Below are 25,924 nucleotides of genomic sequence, written 5' to 3' on the forward strand. Positions count from 1 at the left end.
ACACGTATAATAATCACCAAAATGCGTAATTCGAGTTGCGAGTGCGATGTTGATTAGATTAGATTGATTAGCGTTTAGTTGACTTTATCGTATTGTTACTTCCTATTATTCTTAGTCGTAAAGCGATTCGTAGCAGTGAATATACTTCGATTACTGCGATTATAATTAATTACTCCACATAATACAACTAACGTAAAACATAAGATAGACTAACTACGAGTCAAAGAAGTCAAAACAGGAATTGAGCAAGGAGAGACAGGTTGCAATTAGCAATCTTTTCTTCCTTTGACTTCAATCTTGACTTTGACTTTGAGTTTCGAAACACGGGGTGTTACAGCCTCCCCTAGTTGAGGGAATTTCGTCCCGAAATTAGGCCGAAGCCGTAACAAACAACTGCGGATACTTTGTCTTCATGTCGCTTTCGAGTTCCCAAGTGAACTCCGCGCTTCGTTTGCCTTCCCATCGGACTTTTATAATAGGAATGAGCGAGCGTCTGAGCTGCTTGGTTTGGCGATCCATGATTTCGACAGGTTTCTCCACGAAGTGTAGTGTTTCGTTTATTTGGAGGTCATCGAGAGGCACAATTAAATCATACTCAGCCAGACACTTTCTGAGGTTCGACACATGGAAAGTCGGGTGGACGTTACTAAGTTCCTCCGGTAGCTCGAGTCTGTAGGTGACTTTTCTGATCCTTTCCAGGATCTTAAAAGGTCCAACATATCGAGGCGCGAGTTTCCCTTTCTTGCCGAATCTGATCACACCCTTCCAAGATGATACCTTTAGGAGTACGTAGTCGCCAATGTCAAATTCAAGGGGCTTGCGTCGTTTATCGGCGTAACTTTTCTGTCGACTTCGAGCTTTCAACAAGTTGTCTTGAATTTGAAGGACTTTGTCAGTCGTTTCTTTCTATAGCTCAGGACCGGTTAATTGCGAGTGACCGATCTCGTGCCATACAATAGGCGATCGACATCTTCTTCCGTATAAAGCCTCAAATGGTGCCATTTGGATGCTGGAATGATAACTGTTGTTATACGAGAATTCGACTAACGGTAGGTATTTGTCCCAATTACCACCGAAGTCTATAACACATGAACGGAGCATGTCTTCAATAGTACGAATTGTTCTTTCAGTCTGACCGTCGGTTTGAGGATGGAATGCGGTACTCAGATTAAGCGTAGTACCGAGAGCAGCTTGAAACGTTTCCCACAGTCGCGAGGTAAACCGAGCGTCACGATCAGAGATGATGTCGCGAGGCGTCCCATGATTACAATGATCTCGTCAGTGTAGATTCGGGCTAATCGTTCTACCTTGTAGTCTTCCCGTATTGGTAAAAAGTGGGCTGATTTGGTTAAACGATCAACAATAACCCAAATGCTATCGTGACCTGATGACGTGTGCAGAAGCTTTGTTATGAAGTCCATAGCTATACTCTCCCACTTCCACATGGGGATTGGGGGTTGCTCGAGTAAGCCAGAGGGCCTTTGATGTTCAACCTTGACTCTTGCACAAGTCAGGCACTTCCCAATGTAGAGAGCAATATCCCTTTTCATACCTGGCCACCAGTACTTGTAGCGAAGATCCTGGTACATTTTATCGGCACCGGGATGAATAGAATATCGGGATTTGTGGGCTTCGTCCATCAAAATCTGTTGCAAATTGGTCCGCTTAGTGATCCAGATTCGGTATAGGTAATGGAATATTCCATTTGATTTATTCACCAGTTGAGCTCCATCGTGATAGATTCGCTGCTTCTTCAAAGTGCATTCATTAAAACAGGCATGCTGGGCTTCGCGAATGAGGGTTTCGAGATTGTATTGGGCTTGGGTATCGCGAATGCTAAGCAAATAACTCCGTCTGCTGAGAGCGTCGACAACGACATTTGCTTTGCTTGGGTGATTACGAATCTCACAGTCATAATCGTTGAGAAGTTCTACCCATCCGCGTTGACGCATATTAAGTTCTTTCTAATCAAAGATATGTTGTAGGCTCCTATGATCGGTGAAGATCGTACACTTGCACCATACAGGTAGTGTCGCCAAATCTTTAACGCAAAAACAACCACGCCTAGCTCGAGATCATGGGTTGTATAGTTCTTCTCGTGGATTTTGAGCTGACGAGATGCGTAGGCTATAACCTTGTCCCGTTGTATGAGGACACAACCAAGACCAAGGTTGGAAGCATCACAATAGACAATGAAACCGACGTTTCCATCGGGCAATGCGAGAACAGGAGTATTGCAGAGCATATGTTTGAGGGTTTGGAAGGCAGACTCTTGTTCAGTTTCCTAAACAAAAGGCTTGTCTTTATGCGTGAGAGCGGTAAGTGGCACGACGATCTTTGAGAATCCTTCAATAAATTGTCGATAATAGCCCGCTAATCCGAGAAAAGAACGGACTTCAGACGGGTTCTTAGGTGTAATCCAGCTCTTAACTGCCTCAATCTTCGCGGGATCGACATGAATACCTTGACTATTTACGATGTGACCCAGAAACTGAACCTCCTCCAGTCAAAATTCACACTTGGAGAACTTAGCATAGAGTCGATTCCCCTCGAGTAGTTCGAGAACCAAACGTAGATGTTGCGCGTGTTCGGCCTTCGATTTGGAATAGATCAGGACACCGTCGATGAACATGATGACAAAGCGGTCGAGATATGGTTTACACACGCGATTCATCAGATCCATAAAAAACCGCGGGTGCGTTGGTTAGACCAAAAGGTATAACATAGTGGCCGTAACGAGTGCGAAAAGCGGTTTTGGGTATATCCTCCTCTTGAATGCGTAGCTGGTGATAGCCTGAGCGTAGATCGATCTTCGAGAAGCACGTAGCACCTTGTAGCTGATCAAACAAATCATCGATGCGAGGTAGGGGATAGCGGTTCTTGATGGTTAGCTTATTCAATTCCCGATAGTCGATGCACATCCTGAACGACCCATCCTTCCTTTTGACGAAGAGGACTGGCGCGCCCCAAGGAGAGGTGCTCGGGCGAATGAAGCCTTTCTCACGCAATTCCTGGAGTTGATTTGAGAGTTCACGCATTTCGGACGGTGCGAGTCGGTAAGAAGCTTTGGCAACAGGGTTGGCTCCAGGAATGAGGTCGATTCGAAAGTCGATATCACGGCTTGGCGGAAGTCCAGAAAGATCATCAGGGAACACCTGAGGAAATTCGTGGACCACAGGAACGTCTTTCACTTCTGTCTTCCTTTTCTTTTCCTTCTCCGCTACTACAATGTTAGCCAAGAAAGCTCTGTATTCCTTGCGGAGATACTTGCTAGCTTGGACACATGACACGAGTTTGAGGCCTTTCGAAGCAGTTTTACCGTAGACACACAATAAATCACCATTCGCGAGCGAGAATCGAATCATCTTGTCGAATCACACAACTTCAGCATGGTTTTCGTGAAGAAAGTCCATGCCTACTATGACGTCGAAACTTCCGAGTTGCATTGGAATAAGATCGATTGGGAAAACGTGATTGTTGAGTTCAAGAGTACAATCACGGAGAACAGAATTAACGGCGACAGTTCTTCCAGTGGCGACTTCCACATCGAACGCCGAGGGGAGATAGGAGCGCTTACGACTAAGGAGCTTCTCGAATTCAAACGACACAAAGCAATTATCGGCTGTATTAAACAAACACGATGCATAAATACCATTCACAAGGAATGTACCATTAACCACGTTGTTGTCAGCCTGGGCTTGGCGCACGTTGATGTTGAAAGTTCTGGTGCGTGCTGCTTGCTGCTGTTGCTGTGGCTGTTGCTGTTGATGAGGCTGCTGCTGCTGGGGCTCTTGCTTCACAACCCTATTCGGGCACATGTTCGCAAAGTGGTTGGGATCACCACATGCGAAGCAGACTCGGGCATTGATCGTGGGTGCCTGAGCCGCGTGATGGCCTTGCGGGGCTGGGAGCAGTGCTTGATGAGCAGTGGCAGGAGCTGCGGTGTTACGGGGACCAGTACGACAGTTGACAGTGAAGTGACCGTATATGTTGCCGTGGGCGCAGAAACGACAGGCAAGACCCACCAGATGATGATAAGAGCATGTTGGGCAAACCGGGTGGGGGCCTGTGTTTGCACGCTTTGCAGGAGGTGCATAGGTAACTGGTGCTGGACGGTGATGATGCTGCTGCTGGGCCGGTACGGCCTGAAGAGGAGCAGCAGTGGTAGTGGCAGCACAGTTCTTGTTGCTGGAGCTGTTGTTGTTCTTCTTCTTCTTTCGGCGTGAGGACTTTGACGGTTGAGCGGCGGCAGTTTCGGCAGTTGGAGTGGCGGTGGTAGCATGATGCAGGTGCTTCGAAGTTTTATCCTAGACACCAGCCTTGAACCGCTTGTCGTTGATTTCAGCGGCCAGTAAGTAGGTCTCTTCGATCGTCCTAGTCTTAGCCGCTTGCACGAAATCTGCAACACAATCAGGCAGGGCTCGGATATACTTCTTGATTGCCATGTCAGAAGTCTTCACTTGATCAGGGCAGATGATACTGAGCTGCTTGAATCAAGCAGTTAGAGCAGCTTTTTCGCCATCCTTCTGCTTTATGTGCCAGAATTCATCTTCTAACTTCTGGCGTTCATGAGGAGGGCAGAATTCTTCCAGCATGACCTCCTTGAGTTCGTCCCACGACAGACCGTTGGCTGCATCGTTCCCACGTTTGTTTCTCTCGGTCGTCCACCAGTCTAGTGCACGGGACTGGAAGACGCCAGTAGCATTGAGAGTCCGGAGATCGTCAGGGCAACCGCTCTGTCATAGAGTTACCTCAATGGAATCAACCCATTGGAACAACGCTGTAGGGCCTTCCTCGCCAGTGAATTCCTTTGGCCCACAAGCCTTGAACTGCTTAAAACTGAAGGCAGCTTTGGGGGTAGCTTTAGGAGCTTCGGTTCTCGACTCCTCAGATGATTTGCTGACGTTCTCGTAGACATCAGTCACAACCTTTGCTACTTGCTTAGCGATGATAGCAGCAAGACGTCTGCCTCTCTTTTCTTGGCGAGAAAGTGGTGGGTGACGGGATCCTGATGACGGTCCAGTTGACATTGTCTGCAACAGACATCATCATAGGTCTAAGACAAATCATAATCGGATCTCACCTCACACGTCTAATACTTACTAAAGCTTAGGAACATAGTCGCATAATCATATAAACACATAGGCACAAAATCACAGATTCACATAAACACAGTAGCACATAAGCACGAAAGCACGTAGGGCACAGAAACACAAAAGCACATAGTCCACCTAAAAGCACATAGGAGCAGTCAGAATACAGAAACCTATCATTCAAAGTCTACGAGCATTCGAATATAGAGATCGTGTTTAGCGTAGCGAGTAGTATAGCGAGTAGTATAGTATAAGCGTATAGTATAGCGAGCATCGTAGCATACGGCGTTTCCTTATAGTAGTAACGATTTGTTAACGTTTTGAGATAGGAGGGCAATGCGGGTCGTGTGTGTCGATCGTAGTGAGAGCAAAAATCGAATAAGTTTCCAAAATTTTAAACACGTAAGCAGGTAAATACACGTACCAACACATAAAAACGACGTATCATCAGAGTCAGCATTTGCGGGCTCAGAATCGAAAACACATAAAAATTGAGAAATAGATTGTCTGCGGCTATTAGACATTGACTACCCGAAGTGATTCGACTATTCTCAAGGACCTGTTGTACACACTTCGACCTTCAGGACTTGTGCTCATATCTCGATTCTTGGGCATTTGGCACGCATCACGTTAGTCATATCGTGACTTCAGGTCATTGGAGTCCGTTGAGGCTTTGGTGAGAGTTTTGTAAAACCAAGCAAAGGTCGGAACAAGTCGTCAAGTTTAGGGTTTCACCCCTGGCTTAACAACTTCATTCCTATTTTTAATAAAATAGAGGCGATTATTCATCAAAATATGGATTTCACTCCTGATTTGGTATAATTCTCCCCGTTGGTAAATAAAATGCGGGTCAATCAAGCAAATTTTAGTCGAGAGTTTGCGGTTTTCACACCTAATATCGACTTAATCGCTTGTCTTTATTTGAAAATTCGAGCGCAGTGATAGTGTAGCATAGGCGAGAATAGCGAGAAATAGGCTCGTACATGACCCCTACTGGATATGCACGAGTTGATCTATTGGTTCCTAACTATAGACTAGGTCTCTAAGACATCGACCCGGACTAGGTCGAGTCTTGCCTAATTCCCTATAGTTATGGCTCTTATACCAATTTGTCACACCCCAACCGATGGCGGAAACACCGGGGCATGGCACTGAGCGAAACAGATTGTCCAGAAGTTTCCATAACAATTATCATTACCAATCAATTTAAAGTAACATGTCCCATACCATGTCTCAAAAGGTAAACAAATTATTACAGACAAAATCTAAGCAAATAGTTCTATTCCGACAATTCAAATTTTTCAAATAGCCCAATTGTTTATCTGCTTCTAGAGACTCTTGATTTCATTTGTAGAGACAACTATTTGTTGGCCTCTAGAGCTTTATTCTAGCCTCGATTTCCTAGCAGATAAGCACCCTAAGAACCTGTCACATACGTTAAAATAAAAGTCAATACACATAGTGTAAAGGCGAGCATACAAGTTTGATAATAGCATATAGAGTTCAGAATAGTTTACGCATAACCAGCACGTACACAGCGGAAAATGAAGCATGTTAGTTATCGACATGAATCTATCAATACCAATGACTGCGGGTTGACTGCGCAAGGCAGTTCGTAATACATGATCACCACCGTAATCCATGCAAATAATTGTCCTTAACAACCCCTGAGTGAACGGGTGCTGAGTCCAAACTAATAGTACTACCGTTAATAAGGCAGGTAGACAGTATTCCATGTGTAAACATAACAAACAAACATTCATTAAGTCACGTAATACATGCGGTAACGGTTAGCGTTGAAAGTATTGCGTAGTGTGTTTGATGTGATTTCGTATAAGTAACGTATGTAACACCCAAAAGTGCATAAAGCAAAAAGGGATCGAGTATACTCACAGCGGTTGAATGGATTGAAGGGAGCTATTGAGAGTAAGGTTAGCCTGAATAGTTCGATAGCATAATGGTATGTGACGCGTAAAACGAAGACAAGTGTTGGTGGGTCGAATGGCAGTTCGATCGGACGGTAGTCCGATCGGATAGCCAGTCGTTCGGATGGCAATCCGTTCGGACAGCAATCCGGTCGGACAGTAGTCCGGTTGGATGGCTGTTCGAGTGGATTGTTTCTTTCTTTGAGAAGGATGTGTTTGTGTATGATGGCTTGTCTTTTGAAGTTTTTGTTGTAGTATTTTAAAACATGGAAGTATCTCTACCTTTCAGGTCGGTCGATCGGATGGTCGGTCGATCAGACGGCAATCCGATAGGTTGACACTTCAGTGAGAACAAGTTCACAGCAGGTTGTCACTCGATCGGACAACAATACGGTCGGGTGGCATCCTTAATGCATTGAACATGTTTGAAAAATCGACTAAGTGTTAAAATAATAGTATCTCATGATCTGAAGGGTAATCCGGTCGGGTGGTAGTCTGATCGGATAGCAATTCATTCAATACTCAAACTTCGGAAAAAGTTGGTTAAGTGTGGGACCCAAGGTGTAAGCCGTTCGGATGGCCAGTTGCTCGGATGACTGTCCGTTCGGACGGTAGTCCGGCCGGATAGCTCTCCGTCCTGGTCGTTCCGTTCGTCTTTCACTTGGCCATTTGATTGTTTGTCGTTTTTATCGAGACGTTTCGTTAACGTGTTAGTCAACAGAATCCACATCTTGTCCCAAGTGGTCCGATCAAACAAGAATCACCCCAGTTTGACCAGTTATTCGGTTCAAGACGGTTGTTCTTGGTTAACCCAAGATCGGTGGTCTCGTGAGTAGAATCCAGATCTTAGACCAACACAACCACAATAATGAGTAGGATGTCGGTACAAGCCCTGATTCTATCGGTTTTGAGTGCACTAAGTGCAAAAGAGTTGAAAGAATGTTGGAAAACCTTCTCTCAATCCTTTTCACCGTGAATATATCTAGATCTATAAAAGATCTTTGTTAGTTTATGTGGAAATCGGTTAGATCTAAGTTGTTCTTGGTGGATTGAGGCCAAAACACGAAGTTCTTTAAGGACGCATGATGACGTCATCCTAGAACACCTTGAATCCTGGTGTTTTCACGGTTAAAAGTTAAGATTCAAAAGATAGAAAGGTGAAGGAGTGCGTGTAGATCAAGAAAGTACAAGATTTAGGAAGAGATCTTACCAGAATCGGGAGAAATCGAAGAAAAGGTGAGGAGCACGAGCTTTTCGGTCAGAGAGTTTCCAAAAGTGGAAAGTATGATAGTGACATGGGGTATTTATAGGATTCCAAAAGTGGAAAGGGTTGGCCGGTTGGATGGTATCTCATCCGGGTGGCAGCCCGGTCGGATGGCAATCCGGTCGGCTGGCATTTCGTTTGCGTGTTCGGTGCGACAAGTTTTGATATTTCGATTTCGATTTGGTAGCGATGCGAATGCGATAGAGTTTCCTATTCAAATTACTTTTAATCCCAACTACTCATATCGCGCACTGTCTTTTCGCCACCAATTATCATACTATACCTACATACAATCATCCTTAGTTCATATTCGGTTTGTGATTGCGATTCGATTGCGATGAGTTCGATTGCGTTTCGATTGATTATCACACATTACATAAATAAACATGCACAGGTAACATATAAGGCACACACACACGTATAATAATCACCAAAATGCGTAATTCGAGTTGCGAGCGTGATGTTGATTAGATTAGATTGATTAGCGTTTAGTTGACTTTATCGTATTGTTACTTCCTATTATTCTCAGTCGTAAAGCGATTCGCAGCGGTGAATATACTTCGATTACTGCGATTATAATTAATTACTCCACATAAGACAACTAACGTAAAACATAAGATAGACTAACTACGAGTCAAAGAAGTCAAAACAGGAATTGAGTAAGGAGAGACAGATTGTAATTAGCAATCTTTTCTTCCTTTGACTTCAATCTTGACTTTGACTTTCGAAACACGGGGTGTTACAGTGTGCCACTGAAAATTGGTTTGAGCAAGAGTCATTTGGGCGACGATTACCTAAAAGTCCCCCGGAGCAAGAGTCAAGTGTTTGTCTTGTGTGTGCCAACAACCCGTTATAGAAAGTGGATACTTGTTGCCATACTGCAAGACCATGATGAGGACACTCTCTTAATAGCTCCTTGAACCTTTCCCAAGTTTCATATAAGGATTCCCCGTCCTCTTGCGAATATGTATTAATTTTCGTCATTAATTTAGCTGTTTTAGTAGGAGGGAAATACTTATATAAAATTTTTTACATGATTAATGTTTATGACACGTGTCATCACTGTATTGGACATGATTTTTGCGAGGTTTTACATGGTGGTGCTCTGGTGGTGTGGTGGTGTTCTCTAGAGAGAGAGAGAGAGAAAGGGGGGGAGAGGGAGGTGGGGGTTGGGTTAGGTGTGGGTTTTATTTATATGTTTTTGGGCGATTTTTTTAGTAAAATAAAATTAGACATAAAATGACCATTATACCCTTCATTTAAATGAGGAAAAAGACAAAAGGGGAGTGATTAACAGAAATTTCTAACCCAATTTGCCATTTAGATGATAATGGCAACAAAAATAAAACCTTAAGGACCCAGCTATAAAAAGTTTCATTTTTGGACTGAAGTGTCAAAAGTGACCTAAACTTAGGGACCATTTTGGCATTTTACTCTATATTTTATAAAAGAAAGTTGACATGGCCCACCATTAATTCTCTCTTCATGTTATATTTATATGCATATAGTACAAAGGGACCCAAAGAAGATGTTTTTCATCGTTCTTTTTAGAAAAACAAATGCCTATAAAGCTACAAACAAACCGAACAAACATGAAGAAGATCTTGTTTGTTTTCGCTGTTAAGAATTATATGTGTTCATGAACTGTTTATGAACGCTTACTGAATGAGACTTTATGTTCGCACTCGTTTGTTAAGGAAATGAACTTGTTCATGTTCGTTTGTGTTTGTGTTTGTTTGTCAATCTTAGGCAACAAATGAAAACGAATGTTGATGAACACAAATGAGCACAAACTATGTTCATGAACACAAATGGAAACAAACAAACACAAACAAGCGTTCATGGACAAAATATACAATACACCGACTTTTATTAAACATTTTATTAGTTGGAATTTTAAAGTATTAGAAAATAATATAAAAACTAAAAACACTAATGAACCATAAAACACAAACGAATACGTAACTTAATGTTCACGACATGAATGAACGAACGATGCCTCTGTTCATGTTTATTCATTTAACTAAACAAACGAAATTTTTTGTTCGTATTCGTTTGTTTAATAAACAAACAAACTTATCGCCAAGTGATTAACAAACTATTCTCCGAACGTTTGATTCGTTTGCAGCCCTAGCTAAATATACAACAAAAAGAACCGATCCTTAAACCTTTGGAGGAGTCTGGTATTTATAGTAGAAGGTGGGAAAGGAGGATTGTGGACTGATGGGCCTTGTTGTAGCTACCATTGTAGGAGAATATCCACCTGGTCCCCTCCGACAAGACAAGTAGTGTATGTAGAGGTGGGGGTGACGTGGCGCAATGTGATTGGTCAACATTCATGGTTTAAGTGTACCTTTTGCCAGGCCTGCCATCAACTATTAGTGGAGATCTTGTGGCAGCATCTGGCAATGATTGATTGGTACCACGTGTTCGTCCTTTGGTACTTTTCGTCCCTTGTACTATTCTTCCATCATAGGAAGGTGTAATGACAAGGTTTGGCACAAGCTGATTGGTTGCATGGTGCTGCCAAGTGTACTACCTGTCTTTTATGTGAGCTACCGTGATGCACACGAGCGAATGCTCCTATGCAGGATACCTCTAAAACCAGTCAAGTGTTTAGAGAATAGCTGTAGTTATGATCAAGTGCGCATATGGCTATGCGCTGCATGGGATCTTACCCCTTCAAGTCCCCCATTCAAGTGTTGTTTCTGGGAGAAAGTGTGGACCGAGTGTAACTCTGGACTAGATGAGTGTTTAAGGCTTCGGTTGTAGTTACGTGTAGAAATGAGCTATGACGGCGCATGCTTACCTAGAGGTATCAAGGGTGCAAGATTGAGTCAAACTAGCGCATGCGTATCGGTAGGTAAGGCATGTTTCTTCTTGGATAAGTTTTTTAAGTGTTGGGAAGATGCACTCGGTCCATTTGGTTGGTGAAGTTAACGGTGACGTCTGAGTGACAAGGTGAGGTATGACTACCGCCTCGAAGACGGGGAAGCTGATACAATAGGTGGTGACGTTGGTCTAATCACTATGCTTTTTGGCTAGAGCAGGCGCCTGACGCCCACTCGCCCATGTTTTCCGTCAATTCAGTTCTTCCCCATAACATGTCATGTCCGTGTTGGCGACTTTATTCCCACTTGCAGGCATAATTACCCATCACATTAAATGTGATGGGTATAAACAGTTAATTAGAAAACCCTAATGGCCACCATTCTTCACTTCTTACTTTACCTTCTCTCCAAAAACCTCTTGAAGATATTCAAGATTTCTGTAGATCTTCACCATTTTCCTTACCATCTCCTTTACTCTCCCGTGCTTTCTTCTTATATCATAATGTCTTCATTGTCTAGACCTGAGGGATTCGAGAAGGGGAATAAATCCAAAGAGCCATTGTCAGTTGCACAAGCGCTAATCCATTGGAAGGAAGAGGAGTTCCAAGAATTATGTCATCATTTTCAGTTCCAAGAAATCCACCTCCGGGAAGTATTGTTGTTGCTCCGCCGGTCAGGTGTATAAGTTTGTACATGGTGTTTTTTAGAGAAGGGAACTTCTAGTTGCCGATGACTATGTTTACTGGTGAGATTTTTACCTGTTATCGGATTCACATCTCTCAAGTCAACCCTATGGATATGCCTCGCATCACTTACTTTGAATTAATATGAAGGTCTCAAAACCTAGTGTTGACGTTTGAGATATTTAACGTCTTCTACTATTTTGCTATGAATTCGGGATTTTATTCGTTCAATGCCCATGGGGGTGGTGTTCTCCCAAGTGGTAGAGATCCCCTTAAGAGTTTGCATAATTGGAAACATAAGTTCTTCTTCATTCGTTGCGCTGTGATCCCCATAAATATACATTCAAGAAGACCTGGGGAGAAAGTGCCGAAAGAAAAAAGTGGTCGGGTATGAGGGACACCATGGTATGAGACTTTGACCATTCACTTGACGCCAATGTGGCAACTTAAAGAAGATGCTTTGATTGCTGCTGGGATGAGCTTGTTATAAGCGCATGATATTCCATGAGAGGCTCCGGCCTATGGTTATGATGGGGGGGGGTAAACTTGTCTCCTTGTTCAATGTGTTAAAATTGTGTTGCTATTTTAACAATGTGTGACTTGATAAATATCTTGGATGACTCTGTTGTCGGTGGGATGACTGTGAAGGTGTTGCCTGACAATGAACTTCCTTGGTTAGACTAGATTCGAGATTTCTTCCGTCACCCCCACGGAAGAGAGTTTAAACAGTTTTGCTCATACGCGTAAATGTGTGCACCCTTCCACCCTTATGAAACCCAAAACTGTTGTCATTCCATTTGGAGAAGAGATTACCATTCTTTCTAGTGAAGAGTTTGTTACTTCCTCTGGTGAACGACTCATTCGTAGACCCCGTTCAACCAGGGCAGGTGCTGGTAGGGAACAACTTGGGGGTTTGGTGGTGATGTTGACGTGATGAGAGAGGGAGTTCTCATGTCATCATTGGATAAGTATACTGATCTTTCACGCGGTGAAGGAGGATACAAACTGTGCCCAAACTGTTACGTAAGTGTAGTCGGAGCCAAGGTCCGGTAAGCGCTCTATAAGGGGAACTTATCTTGATTATGTTTTTGTTTCTGAGATACTCCATGGCCTGCACATTGGTAAAGGTCATGTCACGAGTGGTTCTTGGATGATCAGGAAACCATATCATAGATTCTTAAGAAGAAGACTGCGGTGAGGGAAACAAAATGTAAGGTTGATGCGGAGGCCACTTTGAAGGTGTCGGTTAAGAAATGGAGGTTGTTGAAGCATGCTGATGGGTGTTCCCCCTCTGAAGGAGAGATTGATTTTTCAGTGTTACAAACAAAGAAATTGAGAAACGAACTTGATGCAATGATTAATGCATCGGTGCAGAAGAGTACTCCTGGTGAGTCTTCACAATGATACTGTCAATTAGTGACCTCCGATTGCAGTATGAAAGTATATATTTGTCTATGTGTAGGCTCTGCTGGTGGTCAAGGTGGATCAAGCTAAAAGATTACCATCCAATGTTCCGCGCCTACCATAACTGAAGTCATTGATGCATCTATCCATGTATCACATATTGGTGAGTGGCTTTCGTCGTTTGCACCTTCTCTGATTTCAAGTACTGCTGATGTTGAACAAGTTAAGGGTTAAAAGGTGGTGTAGGTTGTTGAGCCGAAGAATGTGAGGATTGAGGATCCGGTGGTAACACGTGTTGAGACTGGTATGCGGCCTCGCAAGGAAGGAGAAATGACCGACTGAACTTATTCCATCGAAGGGACTCCCTACCAAAAACAACTTACACAAAATGTGCGCCATCTAGTGTCTAGGGGAGGGGATGCAGTCGGTCAGTTGGTCGTGGCATTGGTGGCTCTACCGCTGGTGAGGGGGACCGATATTATGTGTAGTAAAACCCTAATTGCGATAATCTACCTCTTCAACCCAACTGGAAACTAACCTAGGGTTCTCGGTTTGACACCTTGGAAAATTGTCATGAATTTTATGCTACTACATGTCCTCCGTCGGTAAGACTTTACTAGAAAAATCAAAATCGCTTGAAGTTTTGTGACTCCCATATGGATTCAATCGTCAACGCTCTATCTACGAGTTAGGAGATTACTCATGAGTGGAAGAATTTAGGAGAGGAAATGCCTGATTTCGTTGAGGAGAAAGATGCCTTAATGGAGGCGCGTGACAAGTTCAACACGGAGAGCAAAGGGTTACAATGGTGGGTCACTGATACTGAGAAAAAAAATGGGAGGAGGCATAGGCTTTGAATGCTCAGCGTTAGAAAGACTAGACTGTGGCATGTAACAAATCCAATCATGAATTGAAGGTTGCACGAGACGAGGTTGTGCGACTCAAAGGGGTGAGCAAGAAGCACGAACATGAAGCTAAGCACATGGATGCTATTGTTGAGGAGAAAAACATGGAACTGATTGCCTTGCAATAGCGTGTGAAAGAGCTAGAGGCACAATCAAAGAAGAAGGATGTTCATGTCAAGAAACTACAAATGGAACGTGATGAGTTAGCCGCTCTTGTGGTTGATCTGGAAGTTCGGATTGCGAAGCTAAAAGATCATATCATAGAGGTGGACAATGTTTCTAAAGATTTAGGTGCTGACTACAAATGGCATATAAACCGCGGAGTTCCTCGGGTTAGTACCTTTGCTTACTTGGGTTATTGCTTGAAACATTTCCTTAATTCGGGTTTTTCTGTCACTGCAGCTAGTGATGTGTGTAAAATGCAACATATAAATTACATCAAATAAGGCATAAAACTAACCCTTTTTAAGTACTAATGTTGGAAAAAGAGTGTTTTTTGTCTTCCTTTTGTATTTTCAGGATGAAATGAGCTCAAATTCACAAAAGAAGCAAAAAGACAGCTAATTCTAACATAAATACAAGAAAAGGAATAAAAGTAGACTGCCCGAACCCTCAACGGCATCCTCCCAAGCAAAAAAGAGAGAACAGAAGCCTGAACACGCCCCGTGCTCAGCCAGCACGGGGCCGTGCCCAAGAAGCAGCAGAAAAGACAAACCTGTAGAAGCTTCTATTGCCCACCACAGGGTCGTGTCCAGTGAGCACGGGGGCGTGGCGAAAGTACAGCAGGCGCATTAATTGTAATTACGAATTACAATTAATGAAGAGAGAGAGTGTCAGACGGGCACGGGGGCGTGTCTAGCGGACACGGGGCCGTGCCCAGCCTTCTGTTCAGCCTATAAATAGGAGTGCTTGGTTTCATTCCAATCCATCCCTTGGCACACCACCTCTCTCACACTTCATCCACCACCCACCACCACCATAACACCATCATCCACCACCATCATCCATTAGTGTGTGAGTCGTCTCGGGATCCAAGATTGATAGTAAGAGTTCTTGACAATCAAGGCCATGTTTGCCTAAGTCTCTTACATCACTTGGTGAAGACAAGTGTTTAGTATAATACTTTTTATTTTTAATCTTTTGCACTTTTTATTTGGTTTTGTATTAATGACTTTAATAACTAGTTGCTTATGTTGAAGGTGATCTTTCCTTATCGTTTGTCCGTGGTGTCTTGGCATTATTTTACTGTCTATATAAAATAAAAGATTTTCACCATTCATATCTCCACGGTCTATATGGAGGTATGTTGGCTACCTGGTCAGGGGTTAAGGGAACGGTTTGGTAAGGGTCTTGCCCTTGTTCAGCGTTTAGAGGTCCTGCCAGGGACCTGGGTCAAATTTAGTAGGATCTCCTTCAATGCCCATAGGTATTGGATGGCGGGGATCCAAACTCTTTGACCCCTTCATAAGTTAACTACTATTAATACTATAACCCGGCTATTTAGGACTGTATCCCTGCTGACTCAGACTACTTAGCCGAGGGTAACGTCACCGCCAAAAGCGGGGCCTACCATAATTTGCATTAATAACTTAATTCATTATCTTCCAATAATCCAACCCTTTAGGATTGTATCCTTGCTGACTCAAACTACTGGGTTGAGGGTAACGTCGCCTTCAAAAGAGGGGCCTACTACAATAACTAAGATAATCTCTTAAACAAGTGCAAAAGTGCGAAAATAATCAAAGGTTATACTAATACACGAGTCGGATCCAAGTGATTCATCTTGTCTATCTGTTTTTATTTTATTTTTATTTTTCAGCATTTAGTTAGTTTTTATTTTCTTAGTTTAAAAACATTTTTCTAACTTTTTGATTTGATTAGACGTTGAGGATAAACTGGTACTAAAAGCTCTTGTGTCCTTGGACGACCTCGGTATCTTACCAACACTATACTACGTCCACGATGGGTGCACTTGCCCATATGTGTGTTTAGTGTTAGTAAATATCGTGTTTTATAAATTAAAAACTTAGCTAAAGGTGTAAAAAGGGCTTAATAATATATCTAAATTATATACACACTACACACACATCACTAGCGTATGTGTTGATAACTTCCAATGAGTTGATGATGTACATGGTGAAGCTCGCCCAGGCGGCATATAACAATGGGCGCAAGGATGGCTTTGCTGAGGGGAAATCATTCTTGTTGGAAAAAAAAATTGGACCATCACTTTGAGTTGCATATGCAAGATTGTGCCACCCTCTTTAAAGATAAACGAAAAGAGTTTGAGAAGCTTGAGTTCAAGATCTTGAAGACCATCCAGAAATTCTTGAAGAAAGGATTAGCTATGGACACTCTGTGTTCGATGCTTGTTGATGCGGGCCCGGTAGGTGAAAGTGGAGGAGGCACGAGTGGTGCCAGTAGAAGTGGTGCAAGTGCTGGTGTCAGGAGTGATGCATGTGCCAAACCAACATGCCCCCGTGTAATAGTGTTAGGTCAACAGACAAGTTCTCTTGGTTTGTCACAGATAAGTTCCACCCCATGCCTGCGTGTTAGGTAACCACACCTGTGGGTGTAAAGACAATTTCTTGTACCCCTCTTCCCCTGTTGATGGAGGGGTAAGGTCGTTTTGAAAACAATGCCTTTCTCCCCATGATTTATGTTGATTTCGGGAATATTTACATGGTCCATCCCTTTATAATGATGAAGGGTTCAGTTTGGTTTAACGACCAACGAGTGGTGCATGTTTTGTTAAATATAACTAGGAATGTTTATCTAAAACTACTATTGCTAAAATATCTGCGTTGTGCGACTACTTTAGCAGGTACTGCTAATGATGATTGGTATCAAGTACACGTGGTACAACATACGATCTACCAAACGCACCTGTAGCTGCATCAAGCCTTGAAGATCATACGTGTGCATGAAGTTGCAAAGTAACAATATGTTTTTGTGTATACTCAAAGTGGTGCACGCATTTGTAGTACTGTTTGTATAGACATAAACTTGGAAAATGATGTAAAAGACACTTTTTGTGTTAATAAAGACACCTAGAAATCATGCCTTGATTATAATGGTCTGTATCCTACATATAACATTTACGCAATTGCTGTGCATTCCATGTGCATGGAATGATGCTGCCATCCAACTTTCGCAGTTTGTGCGCGCCCTTTCCTAAGACTTCATGAGTGACATTGGATCCTTCACATTTAGGGGCAAGCTTGCCCGTGCGCTCTACATTGGAGGCTTCGTTGTCAATGAGGACGCAATCTTCCGGGATAAAAACATATGCGAACCCTCGTGTTGTAGTTCTTTTCTAGCTTAGACTTGTATTTCGCTTCATCGATGGCCACGTTTTCGCGCCTTTCATCAACAAAGTCTAAGTCTGGATGATGCTTTGACCCATTGTCGATGGAGTTTATTGCAAACATGTGTGGCGACGGGAGGCCAATTTCGGCTGGGATGACCGCTTCTGAGCAATAAGCTAGGCTGAAGGGAATTTTACCACTGCTGTTTTTAGGAATGATTCGATATGCCCAAAGTATGTTTGGGAGCTCGTCAACCCACCCTCTACTTGTGGTCCCTAACCTTTCTTTGATCCCTTTAACAATGCTGCAATTCACACTATCTACTTGACCATTCCCTTGCGGGTGTGCCACTGATTCGGAAAACGTGTTCAATATGTAGATCTTTCAGTTGCGCTTGAAGGTCTTCATGAGTGAAATTGGTGCCATTGTCAGTAACGATGCGTAATGGCTAGCCGAACAGCTAGATGATGTATTCCCTGATAAATTTTTGGACTACCCTGGCTGTTGTAGACGCGAGTGCTTTTGCTTCAACCCATTTGGTGAAGTAATCGACTGCAACAATGACGAATTTAACTACGCTGGACCATCTGGTAATGGACCTACCATGTTGAGGCCCTTTGTTGGAAAGGATAAGCCATCGTGACTCGGACCAAAGTGTTCCTGGGGCACAAGGTCATGGATGCATGCCTTTGACATGAATTGCATTTTTGCAGAACCTTGACTGCATCGAGGTACATCCCTAGCCGGTAATATCCTGCATTCATAACCTTTGCTTCTACCATATACGGGCCTGCATGGATACCGCAAATGCCCTCTTTGACTTCACGGATGAGGTAGTTTGCATCTTGCGAATCCATGTAGCGTAGCGAGAGCTCCATGAATTTTTTTTTGGTATAAGATTCCATCTGACATCTAATAATGTAGAGCTTTATGCTGGATTTTTCTTGCCTCAGCTTTGTCTTGCGAAAGGGTACCGGATTTCACGTAAGCTATAATGTGTGTCATCCAAGAGGGTGACCCCATTTCCGTTACCGATACTTGGTGCAAGGGTACAGATGGATTTTTGAGGCCCTCGATCCGTATGTTTTTTGCCTGGTGTTGTAAACTTGTTGATGCTAGTTTGCTTAAGGCGTCGACTGGCTTGTTCTCGCTTTGGTTGATGTGGGTAGTTTTGAAATATTGGAACTTTTGGATGAGTTCTTTGGCTTTCTCCAAATACAAAGCCATTGTTTCACCTTTAACGTAATACAACTCATTTATCTGACCTACCACGAGTAGTGAATTGATGAAGGCTTCTAAATTCTGCACCCCCATCTCTACTACTAAGCGCAACATAGCGAGGAAAGTCTCGTACTCCGCCTCATTGATGGTACTTTTAAAATCTAGGCGGATTTCGTACGTGAATTCATGATTCTCCAGGTTGACTAGTCGAAGGCCTGCACCTGTGCCATCTTCGTTTGAGGCTCCATAAGTGTATAAGGACCAAACATCAGTAGATGGTGCAACATTTTTTAGTGCTACGAGGCAGCTGGTGAGGATTTGCATTTCTTTGTTCATGTATGGGGAAGGCATGTGCTCGATAGCTTGAGCTTTCTCTGGGTTAACCTGATATCCGTTTTTGGTAACTATGAAGCCTAGCAACTTGCCATCTTCCATTCTGAAGGAACATAAATGCTCGGGTTGAGCTTCATATTTATAATCAGGTCATGATAACCAGGTCATCCATGTAAATTTCATGCTCATGATAACCAGGTCATCCATGTAAATTTCGACATACTTCCGATGTCATCTCTAAACGTTTTGTCATTAACCTCTGATAAATTACGCATGCATTCTACAACCCAAAAGGCAATTTGGTGTAGCAAAAAATCTATATTTCCATGCGAAAAGCTATCTTGTCTTCGTATTCAAGGGCCATCTTAACTTGATGATAACCCTTGTGTAAATCTAGGAAGCATTTCCATCGGAAAAGCATGAGAGAGTCTACCTTCTTGTCAGTGTCAGGGAGAGAATAACATTCTCTAGGGTACACTTTCTTTAGATCAATGTGATCAACGTACATGCGCTAATTGTCATTTGACTTAGGCACCAGGACTGGATTGGTGATTCATGTTTGGTATCTGACTTCCCTGATAATGGCTACTTTAAGGAGCTCATTAACTTGTTCATTCATTGCTCGGGTTTTTTCTATGTGAAGACTTCTTTTTTGCTTGCACCAGTGGTTTGATCGAAGGGAAAGTTTTCAAATTGTGCTTTGTGTTGTCACGTGAAACGCCTACCATATATACATGGGTCCACGTGAAAATATATATATTTTTAACAAGAGTTACATGCATATATTTTTAGATATGGCGTGGCCAAGGGTGATTGGTTGCTCTAGATACTTGCAGTTGAGGATCCACTGTTCCGACTCTGTTAGGGCCGAAGACTTCATCGTTTTTGCTAGGCGTGGTTCTTTCGCCACCATGACCTCCTTTTTGGCATAGATTATCGCCACCCTCGTTTCGGTTGGGAAGCCGATTGCGGAATGGGGAGTGGACGTCACCATGTTGAAATCTCCTTGGGATTCTCTCCATAACAGAATGTCATGGGGTAATTCGCGAGTAAGACCATTAAGTTAACATCTTTTGTTCTCGAATGTTTCCCGTTAGTGAGCATAATGGGAAAAGAAATCTAGTCCAGGGGGTAAGACTGGTTCATTATAGAAACATGTGCGTGGGAAATCCAACGACTCAAGGCGCACTTTGTCTTCAGGGTCAAACTGGTTAAAGCATTGTTCATATATTATGAGAGTGGTCTAAACCGTAGGGTTTAGGCTTATGGGTAGAGTGGTCTCGACAAGGTGGTAAACCTTAACTCTTCTTAATCAGTGACTGAGCTTTTTATTAAAGTGGATCTGCAAAACAAAAGCACCGTGAGAATAAGTATTCTACTTGTAACCACTCTCCGACGGGAGAATAAGTATTCATTTGTAGAGAATAATTATGAGTGTGTTAAGAGTGAGAGAGTAAAAGAACCAATCCTTAAACCTTTGGAGGAATCTGGTGTTTATAGCCGAATGTGGGAGATGAGGATTGTGGGCTGATGGGCCATGGTACAGTTATCATCGTGGGAGAATATCCACTTGGTCCCCTCTGGCAAGACAAGTAGTGTCTACAAAGGTGAGGGTAACGTGACGCAATGTGAATGGCCACCTGTCATGGTCCAAGTGTACCTTTTGTCGGTCATGTCCCTAACCGTTAGTGGAGATCTCATTGCAGCGTCTGGAAATAACTGATTGGTGCTACGTGGTCGTCCTTCGTACCTTTTGCAGGGTTTGCGTAAGACCTCGCTTTTTGGAACTTTACTTATTTAGAAAGTTCGTTTGTATTTCTATTTATAGAAACCAATATTCACTTGTAATCGTATTTCGTTTCCAATCATTGTAATCTGAGGCTTTGATCGTAACAAAACTTGATTATTTTACATAAATTATACATGCTTGTTTTACATTCGTCTTATATACATGCTTGTTATACATTCGTCTCCCACGCAAACTCGTACTTGTTTTACATACAATCCATCGTAAATACGTGTTTTGATACTCTTTATACGTGCAAATACTCAAACATGTATTCATGATACTCAACTTATACTTTCATACATGTTCCATACTTAATATTATGCCAAACTACAAGTTATGGTTAATAATAATAAAAAACATCAAACTTTAGGGGCTGTTTTGTGAATAAAACAAAGTTTTCTTGGATAAGCATGTGCCGCGGCACACCACCCCCCCCCCCCCCAACCCTTCACATGTCGCGGGTTGGCCAAATTTTCACCTACTTTTCTCACCCAATTACCTTTAAACCTCATTTAACACCTAAATCTAATCACCCACTATATAAACAAGCTTCCCAACTCTCATTTTCACTTTCCAAACACATCTAAATTATCAAAACACTCTCAAATCTGCTGGAAACTCAAGAACAAGGCAGAAACTTTCAAGTGCTAAAAGTGAGTTCAAACTCACTTTTCTTCATCTTTTCTCCATCATTTCTTCTTCTACAAAGCTTGGAACACCTCTAGGAGTATTTCCATAGGCTTACCATGGTAATCCAAGGTGGAACATCACCATTTTAAGGTCCAAACTTTCTGTTTTGGAAGAATACATGGAAATCTTTTATGAAACTTAACTTTTCTTCATGAATCTCTTGCCTAACTTCTTCCTAAACCCATCTATGGTTAAGGGACTTGTTAGAGCTTGATTCCTACAAGTTTAGAGGTGCAAATACCCTCTAAACTTTCTGTTTTGATTGGGTTTAAGACAACCCACAAGTGTTGAAGTCATCCAAGTCTACCATAGTTCATAAGGCAATAGTTGTGTTTGATGCAAGTGTGAACTTTGGAAGCTTTGGCTATCATAACTTGTTGTAGGATCGCGTGCTGACCCGAACGAGTCAATCGGAGGTGTTCTAATCCGTTTCAGGTGCGGAATAACAAGAAACGGACACGGAAAATAGCTTGTTCTACTAAATCTTGCCTTGTATATTGATTTCACACTGATTACAGATCAAACGACACTTCGGCAGCAGTTCGGTACCGGAAACAAGACCTCTTACATATGATTTCGTTCATGGGGTATTTATAGAGTCTAGATTTCGCTCATAGTGACATTATGTCCATAAAAGCGAAATCAGACAATGTGATTTCCCACATAGTGACATGTCCATATATGTGAAATCAACTTTCTAATTTCCCACATAGTGACATGTCCATATATGTGAAATCAACTTATCCCGATTTCCCACATAGTGACATGTCCATATATGTGAAATCAACTTATCCTGATTTCCCACATAGTGACATGTCCATATATGTGAAATCCACTTTCTTGAGAAATCACCACTACTACTCTATATTCCCGTACAATGTGCCCTGATCTAACATTCTAAGACTAAGACTCGAGACAAGACGAAGTCGATAGATGTATGCACCAACAGACTCCCCCTCAGATGTTGACGAGTCTTAAGTGTCGAGTCTTCGCATCTTCAGTCTTGATCAGTCTTTGGGCATCCAGAATCTCTATCTATCTCTTGCATCTTCAAATTCTTTCTCTAACAAACTCCCCCTCAAAACATGCTGGGATCAAAGTCTGACTTTTACAGCATCAGAATGGCAACCTGGCTTTACATAGACCTCAGGTATCGGAACCTGGTTCTCATCCAGCTCAGGAAAACCTGCACAATCTCTTCCCAAAACATTAGATTCACAAGAATAAGATATTTAACAATTTATCAAATTTCATGCACCAACACAGACTCCTCTACAATCAATATACAATCAGATATTTACAATGATCATTTAACAAATTTCTTTTCTCTGATAAACTTTTTCAATCAAATACTCCCAAACCTGTTCATCATGTTTAGCTCTCGGAATTTTGAAAATCAGCTCTTCAATATCAGTTGTCGAAAATCTTTTTGGATTTTTAAAATTTTATGCTAAAACACACTGAAAATCTTTTTGGATTTTTCTGAAAGAAAGTAAATGACACAACTTGTAGAATCAGAAGAATAAAGAAATGAAATATATACAAACAATATTTTTGTGAGTTTGTGTAAGAGGATCATATCAGTTTCTGAGACAGATCACCAACACCGTTAAGCTTTAATCATTTTAAGTTTTAAACGATTCACTTAGATTGTCAGTATATTGGTCCACTTAAATCTTCACACAAAGTTCAACTGTTTCGAGATACGAGATTAATGTCTTAGAGACTTAAACTTATTCGCGTGTTCCCACCTCAGAATATACTCCCGTATCCAGATCCCAATATCCAGTCTTACAGGTGAGTATACCTAGATGATATCTGTAAGGGGTTAGGTGCGAGGGCCGTGAGGGCTCAGGTCGATACTTCTGTATACGCAGAGAGATGAGGGCTTCGACTTTTGGTGGGTCCCCTTTAGAGGATCTTTTGTTACAACAGCAATAACTATCAATTTTATTGTTTCATCAATTTGTTGAGGGCGGCGCTGTATTTCAAGCTTTGGCAGAAAGTATTATCCGGGGACTAGGTCAGTATTTCCATACAGCAGAAGTCCCGGGATAATACCCCAGATATCACTAAGCATAAAGACCTAGTATCTCAGAATAAGGGACCTTTCAAACAAGATTTCGGGGGTTACCCATATATCCGAGAGATGTTACCCACGAATTAAGCAAGTTTGAAATTTAGGTTTATATCTCGTCACAGTTTATTAAATGTGTAAAAACCTACTGACACGTCATTAGTGAGACCGTTTATCACTATTTAACTTTTCAATTCTTTATCATGCCGTGATCGTCCACTGATGTACTATCATTTCCTCTTTTATACAACAAAACTCATTTTTCATTTTATCATGTTTTTGGCTTTTTTCAAATTTTCTAATGTTTTTGGATTTTCTGAAAATTTTTACTCTCCCTAAAATGCAAACACATTAACGAAAAATTTGAAAACTATCTAAACTCTTGACCCACTTGAAGAAACAAAACACAAAACAAACTGTACAAATAAAGTGACAACTGATATCAAATCACTTCAAATTGCCATCCACTTGGCATAAACAATCAGAACTCCCCCTCACAACAAACCATTTTCTCATTTAGATTTCAAAACACTTAAGTTTGTTTTAATCAAAATGATTTTTCCGGAAAATGAGTTTGTTTTTACCACTTGTAGATTTACCACTTGATAAGCACGGGGATATGGTTCATCATCTTGTTCATCTATTTATCGTGTACAGTAAATCAAGTACAATTTAATGTCCCTGATTTACCATTTGCAATTAAGCAACCTCTGTACCATTTGAAGAAAACACACTACCAATTGTAGGAATATCACATCTACACAACCATATTACCAATCAGGATGCCGATTCCTGCTTCGCACTTACCAACCTGAAAGCTCCGGCGTAGTCCTTCAGCCTGTAAAATTTTAACACTATCAAAAATTTCCATACAACCTCTTTAAACATGAAAGATGCCGATTCCTGATCCACGATTACAAACTTGGGATCTCCGGCAAGTCAGGTGTTTAATCAAACATAACATCCACCCAAGCCTGACCAGCCTTGGGTGATTTTGGAACACAACTTTCCCACCAACACTTTGATTTATAAAACTCTTTAGCACCCTTAACCTTTCTATCAACCATCTTCCCGAAAATGTGCTTGACTTTTCCGTTGAAAGCTTTCTCAACATTAAATTCTCCCTTATCAACGAAGAATTGATTTGAGATCTCAACCTTACCAACTTTCTTCATCAGATTTTCCTTTGACAATTTAGGAAAATTCTCATCGTTCACTTCTGGAACGGAACTCACAACCTTCTTATCAACCAATGACTCCTTTGATTTTATGGAATCAGATTCATTATCAGAACTACTTTCTGTTTTAACAATCCATTTTTGTTTACTCAAATCACCTCTTCTTTTGTAAAAACGTTTTGAACTTTCTCCTTTTTCAGAACTTGAATTTTCAAACAAATTACCATTTTTCACTAATTGTTGTTTTCTATCAACAGAAATCTTTTTCAAATTTGATTTAGAAGAAACTCCCTGTTTTTGGTAATTGGTCTTGGGACAATTCCAAGCTATGTGACCAATTTCTTGACATTTGAAACAGGTTCTTCTGTCAACTCTCTCAGCAAACTTTCTCACATTCTTCTTCACTTCAGCAAGAAACTCTTGATTTGACTGCTTCCAGAATGGTTTCTTCTGTTCATCCTCTGAGCTTCCTCCTAAAACAAATTTTGTTTTTGGTTTATAAATTTTCTGATTTTTATAATTTTCCGACGAACTAAAACCAAGACCTTTCTTTTTGAGATTACCATTATGGTTTGGTTTCTTTTGGAAATTATAACCACAACCGTAACCCATTTTCTTGTTAACTCTTTGTTGAATCCTTGAAGTGTAAGGTTTAGGTTTTGTAGAAAGATTTAAATCTTTTATTTCAGAAATATTAATTTCTGTTAATTTGAAAACCTTTTTGATCATTTCAGTTTTAACACTTCTTATTGGGAATTCTTCATCAGAAAATAATTTGTCCGAGTTATTCAAGGTATAGGCAACCTTAAACATTTCATCATTCAAATTATTCTTTGATAACAAGAATTCTTTATTATAAACCCTTTTAACCGGTGAAATCGGATTCTTCTCAGACGAACTCGAACTATCTGATTTAGACTCCGACTTTGACTCTTCATCCATATCCAACACCTGATCGACAACTCTCTTAACTAACTCAGACTCATGATCAGTGTCAGACGTTGTGAATGTAACATCAATATTGTCTGGTAATTCATCAGTGATTTCAGACTTTAATTTGATGTTTAGAGCTTTGTCTACTTGTTCCTCATTTGGTTTCCTGGGGGAATAACTCTCAAAGATAAGAGGCGGACATCTGTTATACTTGACACTTTGTGGCTTACCAGTATCCTCCTCTTTATCTTTCTTCTTCTTGAAAGCTTCAAGACCTGCAACAGTAGGAT

At 41.6% G+C, this 25,924-nt stretch overlaps 1 non-coding gene across 1 annotated transcript; it reads left to right on the forward strand.

Annotated features, from left to right (window-relative positions):
* The first annotated feature begins 9,165 nt into the window (after nucleotides 1-9,165).
* LOC118485193 lies at nucleotides 9,166-9,272 on the forward strand. Its single transcript, XR_004875498.1, has one exon. It is a non-coding gene; the product is annotated as a small nucleolar RNA R71 (small nucleolar RNA).
* Nucleotides 9,273-25,924: the final 16,652 nt, after the last annotated feature.

This window comes from Helianthus annuus, chromosome 12 (genome assembly GCF_002127325.2).
Source record: "Helianthus annuus cultivar XRQ/B chromosome 12, HanXRQr2.0-SUNRISE, whole genome shotgun sequence".
In the NCBI taxonomy this organism is placed as follows: Eukaryota; Viridiplantae; Streptophyta; class Magnoliopsida; order Asterales; family Asteraceae; genus Helianthus; species Helianthus annuus.